General features: G+C 40.2%; 1 long non-coding RNA gene across 1 annotated transcript; it reads left to right on the forward strand.

Annotated features, from left to right (window-relative positions):
• Positions 1-14,579: 14,579 nt before the first annotated feature.
• Positions 14,580-15,214, forward strand: LOC126141548 (uncharacterized). The gene is made up of 3 exons (XR_007529466.1): positions 14,580-14,710; positions 14,831-14,901; positions 15,046-15,214. It is a non-coding gene; the product is annotated as an uncharacterized LOC126141548 (long non-coding RNA).
• The last annotated feature ends 301 nt before the right edge of the window (positions 15,215-15,515 follow it).

Below are 15,515 nucleotides of genomic sequence, written 5' to 3' on the forward strand. Positions count from 1 at the left end.
TGCACTATTCCTTCTTTATGGCATCCGTCGATCCCTCACAATGACGAAATAACACAGAAATTGCGTCGCTATGAAGCACTATAAGTTCTATAACTTCTCTTTCTAATCGAGGAACGTATCTATGGCAACGACAGGATCTTCTATTGGGAGGCGAGTATTTCCTTTCGGATGCACTACTCCTTCTTTATTGCAACCGTCGATCCATCACAGGGGCGAATTAACACAGAAATTGCGTCGCTATGAAATACTATAGGTTCCATGCCTTCTCTTTCTAAATCGAGAAACGTTTCTATGGCAACGACAGGATCTTCTAATGGGAGGCGAGTATCTCTTTTCGGATGCACTATTCCTTCTTTATTGCATCCGTCGATCCCTTACAATGACGAATTAACACAGAAATTGCGTCGCTATGAACCACTATAGGTTCTAGGCCTTCTCTTTCTAAATCGAGGAACGTTTCTATGGCAACGAATAGATGTTCTATTGGGAGGCGAGTATCTCTTTTCGGTTGCACTATTCCGTCTTTATTGCATCCGTCGATCCCTCACAATGACGAATTAACACAGAAATTGCGTCGCTATGAAATACTATATGTTCTATGCCTTCTCTTTCTAATTCTAGGATCTTATATTGGGAGGCGAGTATCCCTTTTCGGATGCTTTATTCCTTCATTATTGCATCCGTCGATCCCTCACAATGACGTTTAAACACAGAAATTTCGTCGCTATAAAATACTATAGGTTCTATGCCTTCTCTTTCTAAATCGAGGAACGTTTCTATGGCAACGATTGGACATTATATTGGGAGGTGAGTATCTCATTTCATATGCACAATTCCTTCTTTATTGCATCCGTCGATCCCTCACAATGACGAATTAACACAGAAATTGCGTCGCTATGAAATACTATAGGTTCTATGCCTTCTCTTTCAAAGTCGAGGAACGTTTCTACGGCAACGACAGATTCTTCCATTGGGAGGCGAGTATCTCTTTTCGGTTGCACTATTCCTTCTTTATTGCATCCGTCGATCAATCACAATGACGAATTAACACAGAAATTGCTTCGCTATGAAATTCTGTCGGTTCTATGCCTTCTCTTTCTAAATAGAGGAAGCGTCTATGGCAACGACAGGATCTTCTATTGGAAGGCGAGTGTCTCTTTTTGGATGCTCTATTCCTTCTTTATTGCGTCCGTCGATCACTCACAATGACGAATTAACACAGAAATTCCGTCGCTATGAAATACTATAGGTTCTAAGGCTTCTCATTCTAAATCGAGAAACGTTTCTATGGCAAAGGCAGGATCTTCTATTGGGGGGGCGAGTATCCCTTTTCGAATGCACTATTCTTTCTATATTGCATCCGTCGATCCCTCACAATGATGAATTAACACAGAAATTGCGTCGCTATGAAACACTATAGATTCTACGCCTTCTCTTTCTAAATCGAGGAACGACTCTATGGCAACGAATGGATCTTCTATTGGCAGGCGAGTTTCACTCTTCGGATGTACTATTCATTCTTTATTGCATCCGTAGGTCCCTCACAATGACGAATTAACGTAGTAATTGTGTCGCTATGAAAAACTATAAGTTCTATGTCTTCTCTTTCTAAATCGAGGAACGTTTCTATGGCAATGAAGGGATCTTCAATTGGGAGGCGAGTATCTCTTTTCGGATGCACTGTTCCTTCTTTATTGCATCCATCGAACCCTCACAATGACGAATTAACACAGAAATTGCGTCGCTATGTAGCACTATAGGTTCTATGCCTTCTCTTTCTAAATCGATGATCTTATATTGGGATTCGAGTATCTCTTTTCGGATGCACTATTCCTTCTTTATTGCATCCGTCGATCCCTCACAATGACGAATTAACACAGAAATTGCGTCGCTATGAAACACTATCGGTTCTATGCCTTCTCTTTCTAAATCAATGATCGTTTCTATGGCAAGGACAAGATCTTCTAATGGGAGGCGAGTATCTCTTTCGTATGCACTATTCCTGCTATATTGCAACCGTCCATCAATCAGAATGACGAATTAACACAGAAAATGCTTCGCTATGAAATACTATGGGTTCTATGCCTTCTCTTTCTAAATCGAGGAGGCGTCTATGGCAACGACAGGATCTTCTATTGTGAGGCGAGTGTCTCTTTTCGGATGCACTATTCCTTCTTTATTGCATCCGTCGATCCCTCACAATGACGAATTAACACAGAAATTGCGTCGCTATGAAATACTATAAGTTCTATGACTTCTCTTTCTAAATCGAGGAACGTTTCAATGGCAACGAAGGGATCTTCTATTTTGAGGCGAGTATCTCTTTTCGGATTCACTATTCCTACTTTATTGCATCCGTCGATCCCTCACAATGACGAAATAACACAGAAATTGCGTCGCTATGAAGCACTATAAATTCTATATCTTCTCTTTCTAAATCGAGGAACGTTTCTATGGCAACGACAGGATCTTCTATTGGGAGGCGAGTATTTCCTTTCGGATGCCCTATTCCTTCTTTTATTGCATCCGTCGATCCACCACAGGGGCGAATTAACACAGAAATTGCGTCGCTATGAAATACCTTAGGTTCCATGCCTTCTCTTTCTAAATCGAGAAACGTTTCTATGGCAACGACAGGATCTTCTATTGGGAGGCGAGTATCTCTTTTCGGATGCACTATTCCTTCTTTATTGCATCCGTCGATCCCTCACAATGACGAATTAACACAGAAATTGCGTCGCTATGAAATACTATAGGTTCTATGATTTCTCTTTCTAAATCTAGGATCTTATATTCGGAGGCGAGTATCCCTTTTCGGATGCTTTATTCCTTCATTTTTGCATCCGTCGATCCCTCACAATGACGATTAAACACAGAAATTTCGTCGCTATAAAATACTATAGGTCCTATGCCTTCTCTTTCTAAATCGAGGAAGCGTCTATGGCAACGACAGGATCTTCTATTTGGAGGCGAGTGTCTCTTTTTGGATGCTCTATTCCTTCTTTATTGTGTCCGTCGATCACTCACAATGACGAATTAACACAGAATTTGCGTCGCTATGAAATACTATAGGTTCTAAGCCTTCTCATTCTAAATCGAGAAACGTTTCTATGGCAAAGGCAGGATCTTCTATTGGAGGGGCGAGTATCCCTTTTCGAATGCACTATTCCTTCTTTATTGCATACGTCGATCCCTCACAATGATGAATTAACACAGAAATAGCGTCGCTATGAAACACTATAGGTTCTACGCCTTCTCTTTCTAAATCGAGGAACGACTCTATGGCAACGAATGGATCTTCTATTAGCAGGCGAGTTTCTCTCTTCGGATGTACTATTCTTTCTTTAATGCATCCGTAGGTCCCTCACAATGACGAATTAACATAGTAATTGTGACGCTATGAAATACTATAAGTTCTATGTCTTCTCTTTCTAAATTGAGGAACGTCTCTATGGCAACGTAGGGATCTTCAATTGGGAGCCGAGTATCTCTTTTCGGATGCACTGCTCCTTCTATATTGCATCCATCGAACCCTAACAATGACGAATTAACACAGAAATTGCGTCGCTATGAAGCACTATAGGTTCTATGCCTTCTGTTTCTAAATCGATGATCTTATATTGGGATTCGAGTATCTCTTTTCGGATGCACTATTCCTTCTTTATTGCATGCGTCGATCCCTCACAATGACGAATTAACACAGAAATTGCGTCGCTATGAAACACTATCGGTTCTATGCCTTCTCTTTCTAAATCAATGATCGTTTCTATGGCAAGGACAAGATCTTCTAATAGGAGGCGAGTATCTCATTCGTATGTACTATTCCTGCTTTATTGCAACCGTCGATCAATCAGAATGACGAATTAACACAGAAATTGCTTCGCTATGGAATACTATGGGTTCTATGCCTTCTCTTTCTAAATCGAGGAGGCGTCTATGGCAGCGACAGGATCTTCTATTGGGAGGCGAGTGTCTCTTTTCGGATGCACTATTCCTTCATTATTGCATCCGTCGATCCCTCACAATGACGAATTAACACAGAAATTGCGTCGCTATGAAATACTATAAGTTCTATGCCTTCTCTTTCTAAATCGAGGAACGTTTCTATGGCAACGAAGGGATCTTCTATTTTGAGGCGAGTATCTCTTTTCGGATGCACTATTCCTTCTTTATTGCATCCGTCGATCCCTCACAATGACGAAATAACACAGAAATTACGTCGCTATGAAGCACTATAAGTTCTATAACTTCACTTTCTAAATCGAGGAACGTTTCTATGGCAACGACAGGATCTTCTATTGGGAGGCGAGTATTTCCTTTCGGATGCTCTATTCCTTCTTTATTGCATCCGTCGATCCATCACAGGGGCGAATTAACACAGTAATTGCGTCGCTATGAAATACTATAGGTTCCATGCCTTCTCTTTCTAAATCGAGAAACGTTTCTATGGCAACGACAGGATCTTCTAATGGGAGGCAAGTATATCTTTTCGGATGCACTATTCCTTCTTTATTGCATCCGTGGATCCCTTACAATGACGAATTAACACAGAAATTGCGTCGCTATGAAACACTATAGGTCTATGCCTTCTCTTTCTAAATCGAGGAACGTTTCTATGGCAACGATTGGCCATTATATTGGGAGGTGGGTATCTCATTTCATATGCACAATTCCTTCCTTATTGCATCCGTCGATCCCTCACAATGTCGAAGTAACACAGACATTGCGTCGCTATGAAATACTATAGGATCTATGCTTTCTCTTGCTAAATCGAGGCACGTTTCTATAGCAACGACAGGATCTTCTATTGGGAGGCGAATATCTCTTTTCGGATGCACTATTCTTGCTTTATTGCAACCGTCGATCCCTCACAATGACGAATTAACACAGAAATTGCTTCGCTATAAAATACTATGTGTTCTATGCCTTCTCTTTCTAAATCGAGGAAGCTTCCATGGCAACGACAGGATCTTCTATTGGGAGGCGAGTATCTCTTTTTGGATGCTCTATTCCTTCTTTATTGCATCCGTCGATCACTCACAATGACGAATTAACACAGAAATTGCATAGCTATGAAATACTATAGGTTCTAAGCCTTCTCTTTCTAAATCGAGGAACGGTTCAATGGCAACGATAGGATCTTATATTGGGAGGAAGGTATCTCATTTTGGATGCACTATTCCTTCTTTATTGCATCCGTCGATCCCTCACAATGACGAATTAACACAGAAAATGCGTCGCTATGAAATACTATAGGTTCTATGACTTCTGTTTCTAAATCGAGAAACGTTTCTATGGGAAAGGCAGGATCTTCTATTGGGGGGTGAGTATCTCTTTTCGAATGAACTATTCCTTCTTTATTGCATCCGTCGATCCCTCTCAAGGATGAATTAACATAGAAATTGCGTCGCTATGAAACACTATAGGTTCTATGGCTTCTCTTTCTAAATCGAGGAACGATTCTATGGCAACGAATGGATCTTCTATTGGGAGGCGAGTATCTCTTTTCGGATGTACTATTCCTTCTTTATTGCATCCGTCGATCCCTCACAATGACGATTTAACATAGTAATTGCGTCGCTATGAAATACTATAAGTTCTATGCCTTCTCTTTCTAAATCGAGGAACATTTCAATGGGAATGAAGGGATCTTCAATTGGGGAGCGAGTACCTCTTTTCGGATGCACTATTCCTTCTTTATTGCATCCGTCGATCCCTCACAATGACGAAATAACACAGAAATTGCGTCGCTATGAAGCACTATAAGTTCTATAACTTCTCTTTCTAAATCTAGGAACCTTTGCTATATCAACGACAGGATCTTCTATTGGGAGGCGAGTATCTCTTTTCGGATGCACTATCCCTTCTTTATTGCATCCGTCGATCCCTCACAATAACGAATAACACAGAAATTGCGTCGCTATGAAATACTATAGGTTCTATGTCTTCCCTTTCGAAAGCGATGATCTTACATTGGGAGGCGAGTATCTCTTTTCGAATGCACTATTCCTTCTTTATTGCATCCGTCGACCCTCACAATGACGATTTAACACAGAAATTGCGTCGCTATGGAATACTATAGGTTCTATGCCTTCTCTTTCTAAATCGAGAAACGTTTCTATGGCAACGACAGGATCTTCTAATGGGAGGCGAGTATCTCTTTTCGGATGCATTATTCCTTCTTTATTGCATCCGTCGATCCCTCACAATAACGAGTTAACACAGAAATTGCGTCGCTATGATATACTATAGGTTCTATGCCTCCTTTCTCTAAATCGAGGAACGTGTCTATGGCAACGACAGGATCTTCTATTGGGAGGGAAGTATCTCTTTTCGGATGCACTATTTCTTCTTTATTGCATCCGTCGATCCCTCACAATGACGAAATAACACAGAAATTGCGTCGCTAAGAAGCACTATAAGTTCTATAACTTCTCTTTCTAAATCGAGGAACTTTTCTATATGAACGACAGGATATTCTATTGGGAGGCGAGTATCTCCTTTCGGATGCACTATCCCATCTTTATTGCATCCGTCGATCCATCACAAGGGCGAATTAACATAGAATTGCGTCGCTATGAAACACTATGGGTTCCATGCCTTCTCTTTCTAAATCGAGGATCTAATTTTTGGAAGCGAATATCCCTTTTCGGATGCACTATTCCTTCTTTATTTCATCCGTCGATCCGTCACAGTGACGATTAAACACAGAAATTTCGTCGCTATAAAGTACTATAGGTTCTATGCCTTCTCTTTCTAAATCGAGGAACGTTTCTATTGCAACGATTGGACATTATATTGGGAGGTGAGTATCTCATTTCATATGCACAATTCCTTCTTTATTTCATCCGTCGATCCCTCACAATGTTGAATTACCACAGAAATTGCGTCGCTATGAAATACTATAGGATCTATGTCTTGTCTTTCTAAATCGAAAATCGTTTCTATGGCAAAGGCAGGATCTTCTATTGGGGGGCGTGTATCTTTTTTCGAATGCACTATTCCTTCTTTATTGCATCCGTCGATCCCTCACAATGATGAATTAACACAGAAATTGCGTAGCTATGAAACACTGTAGGTTCTATGCCTTCTCTTTCTAAATCGAGGAACGATTCTATGGCAACGAATGGATCTTCTATTGGGAGGCGAGTATCTCTTTTCGGATGTACTATTCATTCTTTATTGCATCCGTCGATCCCTCACAATGACGATTTAACATAGTAATTGCGCCGCTATGAAACACAATATGTTTTATGCCTTCTCTTTCTAAATCGAGAAACGTTTCTATGGCAACGACGGGATCTTCAATTGGGAGGTGAGTATCTCTTTTCCGATGCACTATTCCTTCATTATTGCATCCGTCGAACTCTCACAATAACGAATTAACACAGAAATTGCGTCGCTATGACATACTATAGGTTCTATGCCTTCTCTTTCTAAATCGATGATCTTATATTGGGATACGAGTATCTCTTTTCGGATGCACTATTCCTTCTGTATTGCATACGTCGATCCCTCACAATGACGAATTAACACAGAAATTGCGTCGCTATGAAATACTATAGGTTCTAAGCCTTCTCATTCTAAATCGAGAAACGTTTCTATGGCAAAGGCAGGATCTTCTATTGATGAATTAACACAGAAATTGCGTCGCTATGAAACACTATAGATTCTACGCCTTCTCCTTCTAAATCGAGGAACGAATCTATGGCAACGAATGGATCTTCTATTGGGAGGCGAGTTTCTCTCTTCGGATGTACTATTCCTTCTTTATTGCATCCGTAGATCCCTCACAGTGACGAACTAACATAGTAATTGCGTCGCTATGAAATACTATAAGTTCTATGTCTTCTCTTTCTAAATCGAGGAACGTTTCTATGGCAACGAAGGGATCTTCTATTTTGAGGCGACTATCTCTTTTCGGATGCACTATTCCTTCTCTATTTCATCCTTCGATCCCTCACAATGACGAAACAACACAGAAATTGCGTCGCTATGAAGCACTATAAGTTCTATAACTTCTCTTTCTAAATCGAGGAACGTTTCTATGGCAACGACAGGATCTTCTATTGGGAGGCGAGTATTTCCTTTCTGATGCACTATTCCTTCTTATTGCATCCGTCGATCCCTCACAATAACGAATAACACAGGAAATGCGTCGCTATGAAATACTATAGGTTCTATGTCTTCTCTTTCTAAAGCGATGATCTTGCATTGGGAGGCGAGTATCTTGTTTCGAATGCACTTTTCCTTCTTTATTGCATCCGTCGATCCCTCACAATGACGAATTAACACACAAATTGCGTCGCTATTAAATACTATAGGTTCTATGCCTTCTCTTACTAAATCGAGAATCGTTTCTATGGCAATGACAGGATCTTCCATTGGGAGGCGAGTATCTCTTTTCGGATGCACAATTCCTTCTTTATTGCATCCGTCGATCTATCACAGGGGCGAATTAACACAGAAATTGCGTCGCTATGAAATACTATAGGTTCCATGCCTTCTCTTTCTAAATCGAGAAACGTTTCTATGGCAACGACAGGATCTTCTAATGGGAGGCGAGTATCTCTTTTCGGATGCACTATTCTTTCTTAATTGCATCCGTCGATCAATCACAATGACGAATTAACACAGAAATTGCGTCGCTATGTAACACTATAGGTTCTATGCCTTCTCTTTCTAAATCAAGGCACGTTTCTATGGCAACGACTGGACATTATATTGGGGGGTGAGTATCTCATTTCATATGCACAAATCCTTCTTTATTGCATCCGTCGATCCCTCACAATATCGAAATAACACAGACATTGCGTCGCTATGAAATACTATGGGTTCTATGCCTTCTCTTGCTAAATCGAGGCACCTTTCTATAGCAACGACAGGATCTTCTATTGGGAGGCGAATACCTCTTTTCGGATGCACTATTCCAACTTTATTGCAAACGTCGATCCCAAACGATGACGAATTAACACAAAAATTGCTTCGCTATGAAATACTATGTGTTCTACGCCTTCTCTTTCTAAATCGAGGAAGCTTCCATGGCAACGAAAGAGTCTTCTATTGGGAGGCGAGTATCTCTTTTTGGATGCTCTATTCCTTCTTTATTGCGTCCGTCGATCACTCACAAAGACGAATTAACACAGAAATTGCATAGCTATGAAATACTATAGGTTCTAAGCCTTCTCTTTCTGATTCGAGGAACGGTTCTATGGTAACGATAGGATCTTATATTGGGAGGCGGGTATCTCTTTTTGGATGCACTATTCCTTCTTTATTGCATCCGTCGATCCCTCACAATGACGAATTAACACAGAAATTGCGACGCTATGAAACAGAATATGTTTTATGCCTTCTCTTTCTAAATCGAGGAACGTTTCTATGGCAACGACAGGATCTTCAATTGGGAGGCGATAATCTCCTTTCCGATGCACTATTCCTTCATTATTGCATCCGTCGATCCATCACTATAACGAATTAACACAGAAATTGCGTCGCTATGAAACACTATAGGTTCTATGCCTTCTCTTTCTAAATCGAGGAACGATTCTATGGCAACGAATGGATCTTCAATTGGGAGGCGAGTTTCTCTCTTCGGATGTACTATTCCTTCTTTATTGCATACGTCGATCCCTCACAATGACGAATTAACATAGTAATTGCATCGCTATGAAATACTATAAGTTCTATGCCTCCTCTTTCTAAATCGAGGAACGTGTCTATGGCAACGAAGGGATCTTCAATTGGGAGGCGAGTATCTCTTTTCGGATGCACTGTTCCTCTTCTATTGCATCCATCGAACCCTCACAATGACGAATTAACACAGAAATTGCGTCGCTATGAAGCACTATAGGTTCTATGCCTTCTCTTTCTAAATCGATGATCTTATATTGGGATTCGAGTATCTCTTTTCGGATGCACTATTCCTTCTTCATTGCATCCGTCGATCCCTCACAATGACGAATTAACACAGAAATTGCGTCACTATGAAACACTATAGCTTCTATGAATTCCCTTTTTAAATCGAGGAACGTTTCTATGCCAACGAATAGATGTTCTATTGGGAGGCCATAATCTCTTTTCGGTTGCACCATTCCTTCTTTATTGCATCCGTCGATCCCTCACAATGACGAGTTAACACGGAAATTGCGTCGCCATGATATACTATAGGTTCTATGCCTCCTCTTTCTAAATCGAGGAACGTGTTTATGGCAACGACAGGATCTTCTATTGGGAGGGAAGTATCTCTTTTTGGATGCACTATTCCTTCTTTATTGCATCCGTCGATCCCTCACAATGACGAATTAACACAGAAATTGCGTCGCTATAATGCACTATAGGTTCTATGCCTACTCTTTCTAAATCGAGGAATGTTTCTATTGCAACGATTGGACATTATATTGGGAGGTGAGTATCTCATTTCATATGCACAATTCCTTCTTTATTGCATCCGTCGATCCCTCACAATGTCGAAGTAACACAGACAATGCGTCGCTATGAAACACTATAGGATCTATGCCTTCTCTTTCTAAATCGAGGAACGGTTCTATGGCAACGATAGGATCTTATATTGGGAGGCGGGTATCTCTTTTTGGATGCACTATTCCTTCTTTATTGCACCCATCGATCCCTCACAATGACGAATTAACACAGAAATTGCGTCGCTATGAAATACTTTAGGTTCTATGACTTCTCTTTCTAAATCGAAAAACGTTTCTATTGCAAAGGAAGGATCTTCTATTGGGGGGCGAGTATGTCTTTTCGAATGCACTATTCCTTCTTTATTGCATCCGTCGATCCCTCACAATGACGATTTAACATAGTAATAGCGTCGCTATGAAATACTATAAGTTCTATGCCTTCTCTTTCTAAATCGAAGAACGTTTCTATGGCAATGAAGGGATCTTCAATTGGGAGGCGAGTATCTCTTTTCGGATGCACTGTTCCTTCTTTTTTTGTATCCATCGATGCCTCACAATGACGAATTAACATAGAAATTGCGTCGCTATGAAACAAAATATGTTTTATGTCTTCTCTTTCTAAATCGAGGAACGTTTCTATGGCAACGACAGGATCTTCAATTGGGAGGCGAGTACCTCCTTGCCGATGCACTATTCCTTCATTATTGCATCCGTCGAACCCTCACAATAACGAATTAACACAGAAATTGCGTCGCTATGAAATACTATATGTTCTATGCCTTCTCTTTCTAAATCGATGATCTTATATTGGGATACGAGTATCTCTTTTCGTATGCACTATTCCTTCTTTATTGCATCCGTCGATCCCTCACAATGACGAATTAACAAAGAAATTGCGTCGCTATGAAACACTATGGGATCTATGCCTTCTCTTTCTAAATCGAGGATCGTTTCTAAGGCAAGCACAGGATCTTCTAATGAGAGGCGAGTATCTCTTTCGGATGCACTATTACTGCTTTATTGCAACCGTCGATCCCTCACAATGACGAATTAACGCAGAATATGCTTCGCTATGAAATACTATGGGTTCTATGCCTTCTCTTTTCTAAATCGAGTAAGCGTCTATGGCAACGACAGGATCTTCTATTGGGAGGCTAGTGTCTTTTTTCGGATGCACTATTCCTTCTTTATTGCATCCGTCGATAACTCACAATGACGAATTATCACAGAAATTGCTTTCCTATGGAATACTATAGGTTAAATGCCTTCTCTTTCTAAAACGAGAAACGTTTGCATGGCAATGACAGGATCTTCAATTGGGAGGCGAGTATCTCTTTTCTGATGCACTATTCCTTCTTTATTGCATCCGTCGATCATTCACAGTGGCGAATTAACAGAGAAATTGCGTCGCTATGAAATACTATATGTTCCATGCCTTCTCCTTCTAAATCGAGAAACGTTTCTATGGCAACGACAGGATCTTCTAATGGGAGGCGAGTATCTCTTTTCGGATGCACTATTCCTTCTTTATTGCATCCGTCGATCCCTCACAATGACGAATTAACACAGAAATTGCGTCGCTATGAAATACCATAGGTTCTATGCCTTTTCTTTCAAAATCGAGGAACGTTTCTATGGCAACGACAGAATCTTCCATTGGGAGACGAGTATCTCTTTTCGGATGCACTATTCCTTCTTTATTGCATCTGTCGTCCCTCACAATGACGAATTAACACAGAAATTGTGTCGCTATGAAACACTATAGGTTCTATGCGTTCTCTTTCTAAATCGAGGAACGTTTCTATGGCAACGAATAGATGTTCTATTGGGAGGCGAGTATCTCTTTTCGGATGCACTATTCCTTCTTTATTGCATCCGTCGATCCCTCACAATGGCGATTAAACACTGAAATTTCGTTGGTATGAAATACTATAGGTTCAATGCCTTCTCTTTCTAAATCGAGGAACGTTACAATGGCAACGATTGGACATTATATTGGGAGGTGAGTATCTCATTTCATATGCACAATTCCTTCTTCATTGCATCCGTCGATCCCTCACAATGACGAATTAAAACAGACATTGCGTCGCTATGAATTACTATAGGATCTATGCCTTCTCTTTCTAAATCGAGGCACGTTTCTATAGCAGCGACAGGATCTTCTATTGGGAGGCGAGTATCTCTTTTTGGATGCACTATTCCTTCTATATTGCATCCGTCGATCCCTCACAATGACGAATTAACACAGAAATTGCGTCGTTATGAAATACTATAGGTTTTATGACTTCTCTTCCTAAATCGAGAAACGTTTCTATGGCAAAGGCAGGTTCTTCTATTGGGGGGCGAGTATCTCTTTTCGAATGCACTATTCCTTCTTTATTGCATCAGTCGATCCCCTACAATGATGAATTAACACAGAAATTGCGTCGCTATGAAACACTATAGGCTCTATGCCTTCTCTTTCTAAATCGAGGAACGATTCTTTGGCAACGAATGGATCTTCTATTGGGAGGCGAGTATCTCTTTTCGGATGTACTATTCCTTCTTTATTGCATCCGTCGATCCCTCACAATGACGAATTAACATAGTTATTGCGTCGCTATGAAATACTATAAGATCTATGCCTTCTCTTTCTAAATCGAGGAACGTTTCTATGGCAACGAAGGGATCTTCAATTGGGAGGCGAGTATCTCTTTTCGAATGCACTGTTCCTTCTTTATTGCATCCATCGATCCCTCACAATGACGAATTAACACAGAAATTGCGTCGCTATGATGCACTATAGGTTCTATGCCTTCTCTTTCTAAATCGAGGAACGTTAATATGGCAACGAGTGGATCTTCTATTGGAAGGCGAGTATCTCTTTTCGGATGTACTATTTCTTCTTTATTGCATCCGTCGATCCCTCACAATGACGAATTAACAAAGAAATTGCGTCGCTATGAAACACAATAGGTTTTATGCCTTCTCTTTCTAAATCAAGGAACGATTCTATGGCAACGAATGGAGCATCTATTGGGAGGCGAGTATCTCTTTTCGGTTGCACTATTCCTACTTTGCGGCATCCGTCAATCCCTCACAATGACGAATTAACACAGAAATTGCGTCGCTATGAAGTACTCTAGGTTCTACGCCTACTCTTTCTAAATCAAGATACGTTTCTGTGGCAACGATAGGATCTTCTATTGGGAGGCGAGTATCTCTTTTCGGATGCACTATGCCGTGTTTATTGCATCCTTCGATCCCTCACAATGACGAATTAACACAGTAATTGCGTCGCTATGTGGTTATAAAATAAATAAAATAAAATCAAATAAAATATTAATTATTTTGATGTTAATTATTCTGTATGATGGTGATTGTAATTGTAATTGATATTTGCTTATCTGGATAATTATTCGGTATCAGACGCTTGACAATGGCTTTTTCGTAAAGGCAATGTTACTCGTAGTTGACGGTGAAATAAAATTGAAATAATCGGACTTCGTAGTTAAATCGTTTCCAAAGACTGCTGCGGTAGGTGCGGACTCATAATCTAAATCTCAATAATACAATAAATTGCCAGCCATGCCAAAACGTCGTACAGAGGTGATTGTCTACTAAACATAAAAAAGTTACACTGTTAGTTAAATCAGATATATTCAATGAATAAGCCTACAGTTCATAATCCTACTTACTTTTATAAATATAAATTCTTTACAGAATCGAGTGCCTAGTGTGGTTGCAACTCGCAGTAATTTTCTATAACATGAAATATGGCGGTGTGCCAGACAATAAAATAACAAAAATACGTGCTTCTCGCACCACTTCAACCAGAGCTCCCCTTTCTTAATCCAACATACGAGTAACGTAATTGTGCTTTTGTTTTATCAGCGACACAGCGCTGCAGTTGTGTGCCATAGGCTTTATTTATTTGTCACTGATTATTTATTTAATTAATATTTCGCGTTTCCGAGGAAACTCACGCTCGGCATGCAAATGTGCCTTTATATTGCCCCCTGAATTGCGAGGCGAAAGGACACACCTGCAGGCGAGCAATTCACCTAAAGGCACAAGAAAATCTAAGTTATCTACAACTATTTACATGACCCACATTATACTCATTATATACAAAATTTGAATGACGCGGGTGCGCCGTAAAAGTTCTTATGTTGGCAGATAGAGTGCGTACAGTTAGATCACGCGGCACAGTATTGCAGTTCATATTGTTCGTGTGCGCGCGTCTCTCAGTCGTTGCACCAAGAAAATATTCAACCAAGATTACATATGAAGACTACATTCTATGACAGGTAACTTAGTTTTAAATTTACAATATTCGTTATAACACAATACAGCTTAGATTGTTGAATGTTCTTAGTTACATAGTATTGTTTTGAAATGCTTCAAAGAAAAATGTCCGTATGTTTCAGGTGCGTTGACCTATACACATCGTGTCGTTATCACAGTTCATATTCATCTGCTGCACAATAATTTTTTACAGGTTAGTATCGTCGTGGTAAAGTTTTTTGATCACAGTAACATCGTTGTATAACAACGTGATTAATACATAAGCGTGTCCATTTCCTATTTTCATTATAGTCGTTGTGATGCAGTTCGTTGTGAGTAAAAGCATTGCTTATTACAGATCAGACGTGACCCGCCGAGTAATTGGTCCACGTGCAGTTCGTTTTTTACATTCCGTGGAAGCTTGGTTGTAGAACCTCGGACGGCACATAGCTGGCGTCGATCCTAGGACAGTCCAGGTAAGAGTGTCCGTCACATTTCGAGAACATTTCATTCCCTGAAGTTCCAACCAAAATTCTTCCACCCGTCGTGTTGTTTTCTGGACAGGCTCTTTGTGTCCATTTAATCCAGTTAACATCTTGAAGTTAGGTACTGTAGTAATGTCACTAGACGATGCACGAATTATGCACTTCACATTTTCAGTTTTTTTGCTGAATATAGCTCACCTAAATGTTCGTAGTTATTAATCAAGGAAATCGTTCATCGCGTTTACATAGGTACGATGCATAATGAATGGCATTAACCGTTTCCTTCACATAGGTTTCTGCGTAGTTGCAGAGTTAGTAATGTTCGTTAATGTCCGTGAACAGA

The sequence above is a fragment of the Schistocerca cancellata genome, unplaced genomic scaffold (genome assembly GCF_023864275.1).
Source record: "Schistocerca cancellata isolate TAMUIC-IGC-003103 unplaced genomic scaffold, iqSchCanc2.1 HiC_scaffold_718, whole genome shotgun sequence".
Classification (NCBI taxonomy): Eukaryota; Metazoa; Arthropoda; class Insecta; order Orthoptera; family Acrididae; genus Schistocerca; species Schistocerca cancellata.